This window comes from Poecilia reticulata, linkage group LG8 (assembly GCF_000633615.1).
Source record: "Poecilia reticulata strain Guanapo linkage group LG8, Guppy_female_1.0+MT, whole genome shotgun sequence".
Taxonomy (NCBI): Eukaryota; Metazoa; Chordata; class Actinopteri; order Cyprinodontiformes; family Poeciliidae; genus Poecilia; species Poecilia reticulata.
The window spans coordinates 537739-553220 of NC_024338.1; the positions used below are offsets into that span (position 1 = coordinate 537739).

Here is a 15482-nt window from a genome sequence, read left to right on the forward strand (position 1 = left end):
ATATAAAGAGAGAGAGTATATAAGTTTTTTACATTTTATTTATTTGACTTCTGTGTCCATGACCTGTGACATCACTTCCTCCCTTCACTAAGCTAAATTGCTCAACTAAATTAACTTCAGATAATTAAGTTCATTCAACAAGGTCTCAAGTACACTGAGCAGGTACATACCTGCTCAGTGTAAACAAAATGTAAAACTTATAGTTACTTTGATTTTTTTCAAGGTAAAGGTGAAGGTATTTTTTTATATAGCTCATTTTCAGCAACAAGGCAATACAAAGTGCTTTGTTGCTGATTCCAAGGCAATCGGTTTCCAATATTTTTTCAAGTGAGCTCAACTTGTCAAATTTTAGAGTGCATACATATTAAAACTGTCACTGTGTCATTATATAGAGATATAGTGTGGTATGATACAATAATCTGTAAATAAATAAATAAAAGTCAAGCTCCTCAAACTCCTCCCTGAGATACTACTGCAATCTGTAGAAATAAATCCCTCCCAGTCAGAAACAACTAATCAGTCTGAGCTCTTTCAATCAAGCTTATAGCCGTAGTCATGGTGCTACTGGTGACAGCTCATCATTACAGGAAAACTTTATCCACCGTCATCGGTGGGTGGCCATGTTAACCACCCTGAGCATTCAGAGCAGGTTCTACTGTTGAGAAGATGCAGAGAGCAAGATGGATGATGTGAAAGCAAACACACGCTACATTTACTGCACTTAGAGTCTCCTGGCTCTGATTTCAACAGTTAATACTGGGACCACTGGGAGAAGGTTACTGTTACAATCACGACAGTAACAGTTTAAAAAAATGTCAATGTGAAAAAGTTAGCAGCTATGGACCTCAATGCTGTCTCGCTGGAGATGGGCACCAGCCCCCCTCCGGACCCCGATAGGGACAAGGGTGTAAGAAAATGGATGGATGGATCTCAATGCTTTGAGACAAGAGCAGAAATGGATCTTCAGAAAATAAAATGTAGATGCAAAGCTGTGCTTCCAGCAATAAGCAACAATGAATTGAGTAGATCTGAGACAAAAATGCTGAAAATATTGAATTACTATGGAGTTGGTCAGTCACATGCCTCTGTTGTGATTCGAGCCACTATCTGACTAAATCCGCCTCTGTCTGTCTGTCTGTCTGTCTCTGCCTCGTCTGTCTGTCTGTCTGTCTGTCTCTGCCTCGTCTGTCTGTCTGTCTGTCTGTCTTCCTCCACTAGTTTGCACCGAGTCTATTTTTAGCCCCAGCAGGCTGGTCACGTGGCAGGGGGTGGACGTCAATAATGTTGTTGTTGGTGGGGGAGCGCGAGGCAGAACGAACGAAGACTGTAAATATGGAGGAGGTGAAATGGTAGGAGGTTAAACGCATCCTGCCCGCTAGCTTTACACCTTTCCGTGGCCACCTTAAGGAACACAGGATTCTGCGGTGGCGAAGGGAGTTGGGGGGCTGGGGACGCGCACCGAACCTCGGCGGTCACCGCATCCGATAGGAAGCGACCTGAGCTCCGCCGAAACTCACGGTACTGTTCCGTCTCCAAGAGGGAGTGGAAGCGTGAATGCGTGTGGCCGTTCAACGATATGGTTCGCTAGTTAAATGTTTGTTCTGACTACTGTTGGAAGCAATGACATTTTTGGCTGCGACTACAGACTAAATGTGTTGGCGTGCACAGAAATGCTACAGCTAGCTAAAGGACAGAAGCTTTTACTTGGCAGATCTAGTAACTAACCAGCTATTAACCAGGTAACAGTACAGGTGTTTGCTGTTGCAACACGCTCTGGGAACTTACCAGCTAACTATAATACATCTAACAACTGACAGCCAAAGGTTAACCACCAGAATCTACAGTAGAAGCTAAACAGATGGCAGCAATGAACTCTTTTGATGGCTTAGAGCTGATTATAAGCCAACATGTAATCGATCACAGTCTCTAGTCACTAACACACTGTCTCCCAGTAGGATGTGCAGAATGTTCTGGTGGCTCATACATGCAGTGCAGGTTACACATGCATGTATGAATGAGGTGCCTAAGAATCTAACACAGAAGCACAAGGTTTTAATACTATACTTAAAGCCTGTTTCCAGGTTGTTTCACTGACTCTAAAGATTCATCCATCCATCCATTTTCTTTACACCCTTGTCCCTCAGTGGGTCAGGAGGTGCTGGTGCCCATCTCCAGCTAATGTTCTGGGCGAGAGGCGGGTCACCCTGGACAGGTCGCCAGTCTGTCGCAGGGCTCTAAAGATAGAAATCCCAATTTCTGAAACCATTGTTAATAAATTGATAATGTATATTGCAATAGACACGTGATCAATATAACTAGAAAATATGTCCAATAGAATGTTCTAATTTCAGTGAACTGTGATCCAGACCCACACTGCATTCTGGGGGATGTAGGCCAAGGAAGGGCATTCTTCACTCAACCTCTCACAGCCAGCTAAGCAAGGTTGGTGGCATCAGCTGACTCATTACATTACATAGTTAATACTTTATTATTATTTGTTATAATAATGATATAATTATTTAGCATTCATTGGTAAACTAGCAACAACTCACTGACTAACTTTAACAACAGCAATTTTGTGTTTTATCACAGTGCCTCATAACTGCTTAAAAATAAAATTAATGGGTTGGAGTGAATGTAGAAAAAGAGAGGAAATTGTGGATAAAACAGAAAAATAATATCTATTATTCTTTTCATAATGATGTAATATGTACAAATATGCGCATATTGTTTCTGTCTTTTATTTCCTCTAAAGCTTATATAGTTCCATTTAATGTTTGTGTGCTTTGAGTGTGTAATTAGCTTTATTGGCCAATAAAGCTAATTCTGATATATAAAAAAATTGAAATGTCCAAATTCATTTAATTGACTGTGCTTTGTATTAAATCCCTTACAAAAATATCTGCCCCTGATGTACACATGAATATCTGTGAATATATATATTCAAAATTGAATATACAGTATTTTAATGGGACAAGTAATAAACCCAGACATAGTAGTACATAATGTGATATGGAACCATATGATACATAGTTTTACTTTAATACCCCTATTTAAAATTCAATGCCATCAACAGTATTCAGAGGTCACGTAGTGGATAGCTAGAGTCCACCACTGTGTAAATCAGTCTCAGTGTAAATCCTGAACATCAACCTAAACACTCCATCACCAAGATGAAACATAATAGTAGCAGCAACATGCTAGGCACAGAGGACAATTCTAAAAGAAAATCTATCAGTGACTGCAAAAAGATTTAAAACCTGGTTCACCTTCGTGAAGGACAACAATTCTAAAGTTAAATTAGCTTCAATTGAGCAAAAGACTTCCTAAGCTACCCCTGTAGCATATTTTCTACCTATTGTACTATCACTGTGTTGCAATGGCAAAGAACTATCAAGATAAAATATCTGTTATTGTACTTCAGCTACACAATACATTGAATTGTAATCATATTTGGACACAAATGTGTACAATATTGGAATGGCAAAGGACAGTTTTGATGTAATATTTGGTAAGCCAGGAAATTTGTGGAGAAACTCTGCTGAAGATAACATATTTAGCCCTGTGGACAGACTTTTACTGTCCTTCTGTTATGGCCCACTGGTGTTTGGGCTTTTAGTTTGATTTCATTTCAGTCTTGATTATTTCTTGTTGGTTTTTCCATATTTCTTGGTATGCTAGTTCTTGTATTTTTTTCTACAATCTTTGTTTTTGATTTAATCATACTAATTCTTCTCTCCCCGCAGAGAGCAGGTCCCTAGATAGAAACTTTTGGTAACACTTTATTTGACAGGGTGTACATAAGACTGACATGACACTGTCATAAATATGACATAACATCTGTCAGGAATATGAAGGAGTCTTTATGAATGTTTATGACAGTTGTCATGAAGTGACATTCGGTAAATAATGACACTTTTAATGCAAAGTTGCTCTAAAAGTTGCATTGAAAGTCCATTAAAAGTGCCAACTTTGCATTAAAGTGTCATATAAAAAGTTGGCAGTGCTAATAAAGTGCTACCAAACTTTTTAACCTCCATCGATCCGATCAAGACATGCTTAAACCTAGTGGGGTTGTGAGATGTGCTGGTGCTTATCTCCAGTGGTTCACAGGTTTTTTTTCTCATAATTATTTAACACCACTTTTTATACCATCTAACATAAAACATGACATTTTAAAACAAAATGTTACACATCATCAACATCTATCTGTACATTAAACTTTTATTCCCATCATTAGTAAAAATATCAAACTGAACCTCTTTTTACCTGAAGCATTCAATGGCTTGTTTGGTTTGTTCATCATGACTTGTGCAGTTCTTTGTCTGAAGACAAGGAGAACTTGAACAGAGTGCTGCAGAAAATACACTTTCCAGCTTTTTTTTTTTTTTGCATTTCTAAATGCAAAAAAAAAAAAAACATTGGCAATGACAGGCAGCAACTTAATCTCAATGATAACTACCTGGTTAAATCAAACTTAAATAAATAAGTAAAAAATATACAATAACTTTAAAGCTATCACACCTTTTCTTCCCAGTGTTGTGACTGGAACTTGTAGTCAGCAGTGTCGCTTGGAATTTCTGGTATTCAAGTCCATACTTTGTTTAAGGTGGTAAAACAAATTGCTTGTTTTTCCTCTCTTCCACATACTTTGCAGATTACATTTTTCTTTTCCTGGTCTGACTGTTTTACCCTCCTTTCATCTTAAAAGACACAAACCTTTAGACCCCACAAGTTTACCCCATGCACGTCCCAGTGGGGCTCACACTGATCCCACATGTGCTTTTACCCTTCCTACTGTGTGACAGCTAGGCTGAATTAGAATATATGTATGTGTGGACTGAAATTATGTTTTTGTAAAATTCCGTGTGATGACATTTGTTGTGAATTGGCACAATGTAAACAAAATTTAATTGAATATTGAGTAATAGTATTGCAAATACATGATTTTATTAGTTTGCTAGGTAGTTAGTGATGTCTGATATATCAGCATCAACATTGGTGACTGCCAATTTTAGTAATTTTTTAACATATCAGTATGTTTCCAGTTAGTAAAACTGGGTCCATATTAACAATCAATGTTGATTTCCATCTTGTTATTGTTTTGTGTTTCTGGAGGAGGAAAGGGTTGGTCATGTGTTAATTTGTTTAATAAAGAGACGACAATAATAATGTACCACAAGATTAAAGCTGGGGAATGTAACTATTATAAAAAATATATGTTTTTCACATATTTGTTAAAACTGTCACTGTCTTGACAGATTTTTTGACAGATAATCTGTAAAGATATTCTGTGAAAGAAAATTGAGCTCTTCTCTCTTTTCCCAGTGCTTCCAGAACTAACTACAGAAATGCACTGCTCCTTGTCAGAAACAACCAATTATGGCTGTGTACGCGCTGCTCACAGCCTCACTCTTGCTCTCTGCTACACAACAGCTGATTTTGTTGTGAATGTTCAAACTAGTTAGCCTGGACACTGATGACAGTGGATAAGCACTGTCATCCACTGTAACAGTAAGTTGTTTCTCCACCATCAGCACATGGAGCAGTACGTACATGAGGTTGATTGACACTGCTAAGACCCTTCTCCTGGTTCTGATTAGCTGTTTCTGACCAGGAGAGGTGCTTTTCTTCAGTTGACAATAGTAGCACTGGGAGGATGCAGAGGACAGTGTCTTATACTGTCTTACAACATATATGTTTCAACAAATGTGTAAAAAAAAAGTTTTTTTACAAAACGTACACACGGCAGCTTTTAGGGTTGTGTTTAACTGTAGCAGAGAAGCAATATGTCAATGGTGTGGTCATTTTATGACGTCATAAATATATATGATTTCATTAAATACCAGGAAGTCGCCATAACAATAATGTTAATATTGGTATCAACCCATATTTTTGTGTCTGCTAAACCCTATTACTGGTATTACTTCAGAATGAACCTGTGTCTCAGTGGGATCATCCGTAAATAAATTTCAGACTTAAAGATAATACTAGTGGAATGAACAATGGCATATGACAAGAGATATTATCAAAAGTTTACTCTTTCATTGGCCATTATCTGCTATATAAATGAACAGATGTATAACTGTTTGTCTTCTTAGCATTTGGTATGATGTACTCAGCAATGACAGCATTTCTTGTGTTTTCGCAAGTAGCGGATAACAAAGGTTAACAAAATTTAACTACTGTACTGACCTTTATTAAATGATGTGACGAAGAAATTTATGTCCCAGCCAAAGCACCTAGTTGTGCACATCAACACTTTAGAGAACAATTTGTCATTGAACTAAGTAAGGCATAAACCCTATATATAGGGTATATATATATATATATATATATATATATATATATATATATATATATATATATATATATATATATATATATATCTCTGCATTATTGCAGATTTGTCAGATATTGTCAGATCTTTTGGTACAGTTAGCTGCTAGGCTGCTCATGATTGATGGCTATTTGGTGAATACAAATAAATCTTCAAAGACAACTGTAATTGTCACAATATTTGAATTCTTAAAAATCTGGTAGCATCATCACTGCAACATCTTTGTTACAGGTAGGAATCATTTTTGATGCAATTCTGTACACATGTAACCTTCAACTGGATTAAAGCGTTTTGAAGAGCAGGAAGTTTGATGGCACAATTTATGCATCTTAACCAAAATCTTCTTTGTTCTGAAGCCAGTGTAAGAAGTGCATTTTTCAGTACAAAATACTTCATTTACCCTACCGGGATATAAAATGTCTCATATCATCTAACTACCTCCAAAGACGGTATTTGGGTAATCATCTCTTCACCAAAAGCAGTGCTTTTGCCGCTCCTTTATAAATCTGTATGGCCTTCTGGGTCAGTAACTGAGCAGAGAGGTGGAGTCACGATATGTTCTTTGCCCATTATGATTGATGACCATAATGACATTGTCCTCTCTCTTTTCTTTTGTCCAGCTATCCATGAAGTCTCCTTTTCAATTCCTCTGAAAATTAGAGTCAAAGTTTAGGTATTATTTGAGCTTTTGATAAGCCTATCAGCTGCTTCTGTTTGCAAAACATCTTTGTTGTCACATTCACACAACATAACTGTCTCAAAGTAAAAGTAGAAACAAAAATTCTTCAAGCTGCACAACATCCAAAACCAGAAGGAATAACTCCCCAAAACAAGCAATGCCACTTCATTAACCAAAGTTACTCCAACATACTGTGACTGGCATAATTATAGAGAATTTTGAAATGCTTTGATATTGGGATAAAAAAAAAAAAAGTCAGCAACACTGTCCCTGTGCTTGCAAACTTTAAATATCAGCGTTTTGGGGTTAGCTTTTTATTTGTTCAGTCAAATACTATTTGGATTTTTAGTTGACATTTAAGAATGTGGAATGCTGTTTATGTCTGGTTCACACAGCAAGATTTTAAAATTGTCTGCCGATTTTCAAAACCTGAGAAACCACACGACGATAAAAAATCGTAGGTATATCAGGTGTGATTGTGTAGTGTGTGTGTGTTCAGCCCACAGCAGGAACACACACAATTCATTCAACATTCAGATGGGCGAAAAAGCTATGTTTGTTTGAAGGTATGAGCGAGGGAATCCAGGAGAGCTTAGGCATGTAACCCAGGTGAGCATAGAAACCACATAGGGCTAACACTCAGGTGTCGAATGTCTGGGATCCAGCTCTTCTTATCCAATCTGCTGATAATCTTGATGGAATGCACATGCCGGAGCACACCTGCTGGACATTAAATGAGCCTAGGTGCTCCATGACATCCTCAAGTGGTTTCTGATAAACCTAACACCACACAAGGACATCACAAATCAAATTCCTTACATCAACCCCATCAACAGTCGCCACCAGGTGGAGTACAGAAGTGACTGAAATTTCTTGCTCATCAGAAGGGAACAGAGGAGACTGGTAACCTACGGAGACTTCAAACTGGGAAAAACCAGTGGTTGATAATCAACCCAGTCATAAGGACTTGTGGCGGTGAGGCAACGCAAGGTGGATTCTAATTCTTGGCTCATGTGTTCAGTTTGACCATTGAGTTGCGGATGGAAACTGGAAGCAAGACTGCCCTTGGTGTTGAAGGCTTTGCAGAGCTGTTTCCAGGCTTGAGAGATGAACTGGGGGCCATGATCGGACAGTATGTCTTAGAGAATGCTGCGGAGATGGAACATGTTTGACCAGGAGTTGAGCAGTTTGAAGGCAGTGGAAGATTTTCAGAAGGGAACAATTTGGCAGGCTTTGGAAAAACAATCTTGGCACCGATATGTGCATTTTTGCTCTTAAGGAAATTTGAGATTTAGACAAGAGACATAATACCACAGTTTTTATGTTTTATAGATGCTTCAAAAGCATTTTATCATGTTAATCATGACAAATTGTTTCATAAATTGCATGAGAGAGGAGTTCCAAAATATTTATTAAGAATAATAGTGCATTGGTATGCTCACTAGAATATGTCTGTAAAATGGGGAAATTCTACATCATCTTCTTTTTATGTGGGTAATGGTGTGTGACAAGGCAGCATTTTATCTCCTTGCCTTTTTAACCTGTATATGGATGATTTATCTAAGCTGCTGAATCAATGTAGGACTGGCTGTTGGGTTGGTAATCAACCACCTGATGTACGCTGACGATCTTATGATATTCTGTCCATATAGTGCTGGTCTGCAGCAACTGTTCACCCTCCTGTTGTCCTCGGGTCAAAATGACCGAGATTTGAATGTGTTTTCCCTATACACAGAAAATGAGGACAACAGGAGGTATGCTCTCAGTATGGGTTACAGCATGACATTAAATACAATGCAAAAAAGAGCAACAGCATGATTGTCAAGACAAAGAAGACAGTAAATTATCTTTTCCTGACTTCACCCTGTCTGGCAGCATCCTCCAGGTCACTGATGAGGTCAAATATTAGGGACATTACATCACCGCTGACCTGTCTGATGATAAAGACATTTACGGGCAGCGTTGTACTCAATATGTACAAGCTAATATTCTTCTTTGGAAGTTCTCCATGTGCTCAGCATCTGTCAAAATTGCACTTTTTAAAGCATACTGTACTCCAATGTATACAGCCCACCTGTGGCGGGGTTAAAGGAAAAGCAGTATGAATACATTTCAGGTCGCTTATAATGATGGCATGAGGATGCTGCTTAGGGTGCCGCGATGGAGTAGTGCCAGTCAGATGTTTGTGAGTGCCAATGTACCAACCTTCGAAACATTATGCACAGATATATGTGTAAATTAACAGACTCTGCAAACAGCATCATTCAGACTTTGACCAATCCTATTCAAAGCTCAGTGAGATTCTTCTCCAGTTTGTGGAATCACTGGCGCATTAATTTATATGTCAGTGATTGATTATTTCATTATATATTTTTTATTTTTCTTCTTTTTATTGTTCTTGTTTGGTCTGTTTATGGGCCATAATTGTGTCTAAATAAAGAGGATTGAATGATTGATTGATTGATTGATTGATTGATTGATTGATTGATTGATTGATTGATTGATTGATTGATTGATTGATTGATTGATTGAATCAGTGTTGGTCAGACTGGTGATCATACCTTTGAATGGTGGTAATCCAGTAACAAAGTCAAAATGGTAATATGAGACCAAGGTTGTTTGGGAATGGAGAGAGGTTTAAGGAGTCCAGAAAATGGTTGATTGCCGGTTTTATTGCGGTCGCAGATGTGACAAGCAAGGGACATATTCTTTGTCATCTTTATGTATGGATGACCACCAGAACTTCCAGTTGGTGAGGGCGATGGCTTGGCTGATTTCAGGATGGAAGGAGAATTTTACCGAGTGAACCCGATGAATGACTCGGGCACAGATGCAGGAGGGTAAGTAGATCTTGTTAGGGAGGCCAGTACCAGGATCAGGTTCATTCTGTTGAGCTTCAGTGATGATACCTGTGATTTCCCATGTGACAACTCCAACAGAACAGATGGGTGGAAGGACAAGAGCAGGGTTTTATCCTCGGAGTCTTAAGAGAAGTTAACAATCACTTTGCTTTCTGTGAGAGAAAGACGGTGAGAAAAAAAGCACAAGGATGTACACTGAACAATTTGCAGTCATGCCAGTCTGTTGAAGATAAACTCTTAAATGGCCTATAAGTCCAATAATGGACATTGGGCCATGCAGCTACTGCTCTGGTGGACATCCCTGCATCCAACTTGCCAATGTCACACTCCTGCATTACTTGCAACATCTGAGGCATTATGACTTGTGACAAAATTTGACATTTAGGGGTGGCCTTTTATTGTCCCCAGTCCAAGGATTGTCCAGCTGTTCATTTTGTCTGATCACCCATTGGACATGCCCCACCCATGCACTGAGTAAAAAAACAACTCACTGAGAATGCTCAGTGACACCAAGTTGGATTAAAAATTATACACAAATCAAGAGAAATCTTATTTTTGTACAATAAAATGTCAGTAAATGGTCATTTACAGTTGTTAACGCTACATGGCAATATTTAACATGGGGCATTTATATTTTTGTTCAATATACCATAAGTTATCAGTTATTTAGTTATAAACAGGAGATCTTTGTGACAGCACAGCTTCAACCGCCAAGTCAGAATCATCCACCTCAAAAATAAACCTAAGGTGGGGGTCAGGCTGAACAAGGACTGGCGCTTTGGAGAATCTCTTTTTGAGTTCAAGGAAGGCTTTGTTGGGATCCAGGGTCCAGATGAAGGTGATCTTGGTTGAAGTGAGAGATGTAAGAAAGGGGCACTTCTGTTTGGCTGTAGTTCCTAATTAAACGGTGGTAGAACTTAGCAAATCCTAGAAAACATTGCAATTGTTTATGGTTGTTGGAAATGGGCCAATCCAGCCAGTCCTGAAAAGCTTTTGTTTGTGCATGCCTGTTTGCTCTCACAAATTTAGCCCAAAAAGATAGTTTGTGGAACTCACATTTTTCTGCTTTCAGATAATCTGTTTTTCAAGAGGCATTAAAGGACGAGGTGGGCATGTTTCCTGCGGTATTYCTTGTGGTTTCTAGAAGATCAAAATGTCATCAAGGTAAACAAAAACAAACTGATAGAGAAAGTCACAGAGGACATCGTTAATGAGATTTGGAAAAACTACAGGTGCATTTCACACAGTGGGGTCTGAAAGGCAGTCTTCCACTCAGCTCCCTGACATATGTGCACTAAATGATAGGCGTTGTGTAGATTGACCTTGGAGAAGATGGTGGCATCATGGACCGGTTCAAAAGGAGAGAAGATGAAGTAAGAGGGGTTTATTTTTAATTGTTATCTGGTTGAGCTCCCTGTGATCAACACAGTTCTCAAGGAACCCAATTTTTACCAACAAAAGGAAGCCTGCTCCCAGAAGTGAAGATAAGTAGTAGATAATACCTGTATTCATAGATTAATGGATGTACTTTTTCATGGTCTCATATTTTGTATAGGACAGATTTAAGAGACGACTGGATGGCAACAGGACACCATGGAGAAGATCTATGGCACAGTCATACAATCAATGGGGAAGCAGAGAGAGAGCTTTGGATGTACTGAACACTTGCTTGAAATCCAGATATTCATCAAGGAAATGCTTCTTTTGGGCAGTTGGAAACTGGCTTGGAGGAGTGGCAAACAGGCAGACAGTAGGGGAACCAGGACTCGATGTGAGATTCAGATCAGTCAAAATGTGGATAATGTTTGTTCCTCTGCACACAAAATGCATCACGCACAGTTGGTGACATTATATAAATAAGAAAGACCAGAATATAGCCATCTGCATTTTCTGGGTGAAAAATATTATCAAAACTGAGCTAAAAGGCACTTGTGTTTGCACATAATTCTAGCTGAGAAACAACCGAAATTAGCTTTACCCAACAACGTTATAGAAGCGAGAGTAGCTCAATATAGCGATGTAAAATATATTGTCATCCTTAAACACCAAACTGCAAAACTGCAATACAATCTTTTTTAACAAGTAATTACCCGGTGAAAGTCATTGTTTCACCGGGTAAACAATGACCCATGAATGGCTAGAGGGCCCTCTAGCCCGTGAACATTCACCTCCAGCTGGTAAGCATTCCACAATGCAACTGTACATATAAAATTTACAGATCCAGCGGTCCAATCACATTCCATATACTTTCCATTCACATTTCAGATCACAGTAAATAGCTGTATTTTCAAAACCCAGCCACTTTACTGTATTTTCATAATGTTTTTACAGCGTTTGTTACAGTGTGGACAACTGTCAAATCATTAGACTTACCCATAATTGTCTAAGCAATAATATGACCATAACATACATTTTTGTATTAAAAAATACCTAATTTCTGAGAGATTGAATTCTGGGTTTTAATTACTTATAAAATAGTCACTTAATTGTGTTCCCAATGAGTAAAATGAATTCTGGGATCACTTATGTAAGAACAGCTAGAACAGCTGTGTGTGTGTGTGTGTGCGTGTGTGTGTGTGTGTGCGTGCGTGTGCGTGCGTGCGTGTGCATGTGTATGTGTGTTTGGAGAGCAGTAGGCCTACGTGTATGTTGCGTATTTTGTTGGCATCTTAAGATGGACATATACAGAGGGGCTGACGTTACATAAGATTTGTGCCTCTCCGAAAACAGGAGGACCAGCAGGCAAATTACCTCTAAATCCTCTGCTCCCTCCCGGTCTCTGTTGCTCACACTTGCTGTTTGTTTAGGGAGGAGGTGTTCAGGTGAAGTGTTACCATGGCAGCCAGACCCCCAGTTGCCAGGCAGCACTTCCTGCTCTTCTGCAGAATGGGGGGGCGGGAGCAGGTATTTTGGGAAATGCTGGTGTGAAGAGGAAGAGGAGGTGGTAGAGAAGTAGAAAGAGGACTGATTCCCAGTTCTGGGTACTTTAGCAGTGGTAGGAGAAAAAAAGATGCTTCCTAACATGAGTTTGGGTGTCATGTCATTAGGTCATTAGGCTAATTGAGCAGTTGGGCAGCAGATTATATTCAGAACTATTGCAACACAAAACACAGCATACAGTGACCAGGGATTTGAATGTGTTCTAAAATAAATAAATAATGTGTCCCTTCTGACACAGTGGAACATACTTGGTCAACATTATTGTAAGTTATTGTACTTACAGATACAAAATAAATCATAAAGGTAGCTTGAGAGTAGGGATAATAGGCACAGCTCTTTGATGGACTGACTCTTACTAAACCACTTAGTTGATTTCTCCATAGCTACAATTCCAGTTTCTTTTTGAAGTGCTCCAAGGTTCCATCTTGGATCCAGTGCTTCACTCAGGGTGATTGTTAATAACCATAGTATAGTTGATGATGGATGTTGTTCATTCAACTTTGCTGGACTGCTTGAGTGAGATTCAAACCTAGATGACATGTAATTCTTAACATATAAATGATAACAAAACACATCATTCTGTTCAGATACAGCCATATTTATGATCACTCTGGTCTCCTAGGTCTGTAATCCACTTTTATCCACTTATCTGTCAAGAGCATCGGCGTGATATTTGACAGAGATATTACGCTGGATAAGCAGGTAAGCTCAGTCATCAAGTCAAGCTTTTACCGACTCAGACTTATTGCCAAGGTCAAAGGTTATCTCCTTCTCAAGGATCTGGAGAGAGTGATTAATGCCCCTATGTGTAATCGCATCTGGTTTTTTGTACTACTATGGGATTGACAAAAAAATATTCTCTGCAACTAGTTCAAAAAGTTGCAACCCAGCATCTCATCTGTAAGCGAGAACATTATCACATATCACCAATACTGGCTTGACTTCACTAGCTTCTTGTACTATAGGGCTGATTTTAAAACATTGTCAGTTTTTAAATGCCACAGTATGTGTCCAAATTGTTGAATTTGTATAATCCAGCCAGAATGCTCAGGCCTGGTAACCAGCTACTGGTCAAAGCACCAAAAACCTAGGTTGAAGACTGAAATGTGACAGAGCTTTTGGGGTTTCTAGACTCTGGGACAGCCTGTCAATGAACATTAGATTGACCTTAACCCTTGAGAGTTTTACATCTATTAAAAAGACTTATTATTTGTCCTTTGTTCTGGAATTTTGATTTTATGTTATATACAGATAACATATCCCAACTTGGTAAATCTTTGTCAAGTGCCCCATATGTTATATAAAAATTGCTCAAACAATTGAAGAAACTCTGATAAAGCCCCAAAACAAACAGTTGTTAGTATTAACCTTTGTTTAGGTAAATGTGACCATCTGTAAATCAGTGTTATGAGATACATTCAGAATTTCTGTTGTAACATTGGAATTAGAATGTAAAAAAACTATTTGTTTATTTGTCGAGTTACTGAGGTGTCTAATCAGCATTATATAATTGAAAGTATAGATCAGGGGTCTGCAACCTTCACGGTCCAAAGAGCCAGGCTGCAGACCCCGCGTTATATAAACTTGTGTGAAAAGGGTGAATGGCTGTCACTTTGCCCATTGTTACAGTTTTTTCTCGGACTGTTCATGATTGACAAAATATAAAATGTGGACTGTTATATGTTTGAAATCTCAAATTTTGTTGTCAATGATGCCAACAATTCTATTTGCAGTTTGTCAAAAATACTTTATGGAAAATAAATTTAAACTAAAAATGTAACTTTATTTAATGAGAAAAATGTTAAAAAGACAGTTTATTGCTATAAAGGCAGCACAGTTAGCATGCAGAGCAGGAGACTGTTAATGTGTACACCAAGTCAGAGTAAGTTAACTACAATAAAATGTCTGCAAATACTGGATCAAGGTGACATGATGATCCCGATAGAAAAACCTTAGGCTCTCTGTGTGTGTTTTAATATACTCAAGGAGGATGTACATTTATTTTCAGGATGTCAATGCTTGTCAATTTTCCATGAATTCTTCCTCTTCACCATATCATTACTTTAGCAGTAGGTGGAGCCAGAGGACCAGGGGGATCTCCAGTAAGCTTCAGGGTACATCTTGTTTTGCAATTTATAATTTTGCAATAAATCACACATAAATCACAAAAAAGTTATGTTCAGGGTTCAGTGCTGAAATCTACCAAGTTAAATTTGTTTGTATACATATCAAACATTTGCATACATATCAGTCCAATTTCTTTGTATATTTTCTGAGATATGCTGTGAGTGAAATCAAGAATGATTTGTATAAAAATAGTTAATTGCAATTTATCTCCAAAATTTGGAACTAGACTTGCATTATTAGATTGTAGATACATGTAAAATATCTAACCATAACTCCTACTTAAAAGTAGATATTTGTTGTAATTCATATTTATTGCAGGAGGCACTGTATGTGTGTCATGGATTACTTGAGTTGTAGTATGTAATAACTAGGGAAACTATTTTTTCAGTAGACCGTTTGTTATGAAGCAATAAGATGGAAAGTGTGTATGTAATTTGTTTGTTTGTTACCTTTTGGGTGTGTCCCTGTAGCGGCCATTTTGACACTTCTTAAGAAGGAGGCCCACCTCAAACCCAGCCTTTTATAGAAAGTTTCA

At 38.3% G+C, this 15482-nt stretch overlaps 1 protein-coding gene across 2 annotated transcripts in view; it reads left to right on the forward strand.

Annotated features, from left to right (window-relative positions):
* Positions 1-1212: 1212 nt before the first annotated feature.
* hdac5 (histone deacetylase 5) overlaps positions 1213-15482 on the forward strand; it is a 113221-nt gene continuing 98951 nt past the window's right edge. The window contains exons 1-2 of one of the 2 annotated variants that reach the window (XM_008414989.2): positions 1213-1518; positions 2352-2442. The gene's annotated coding sequence lies outside the window, so the exon portion shown is untranslated. The remainder of the gene's footprint in view (positions 1519-2351; positions 2443-15482) is intronic. The other variant, XM_008414990.2, reaches the window with a different exon arrangement.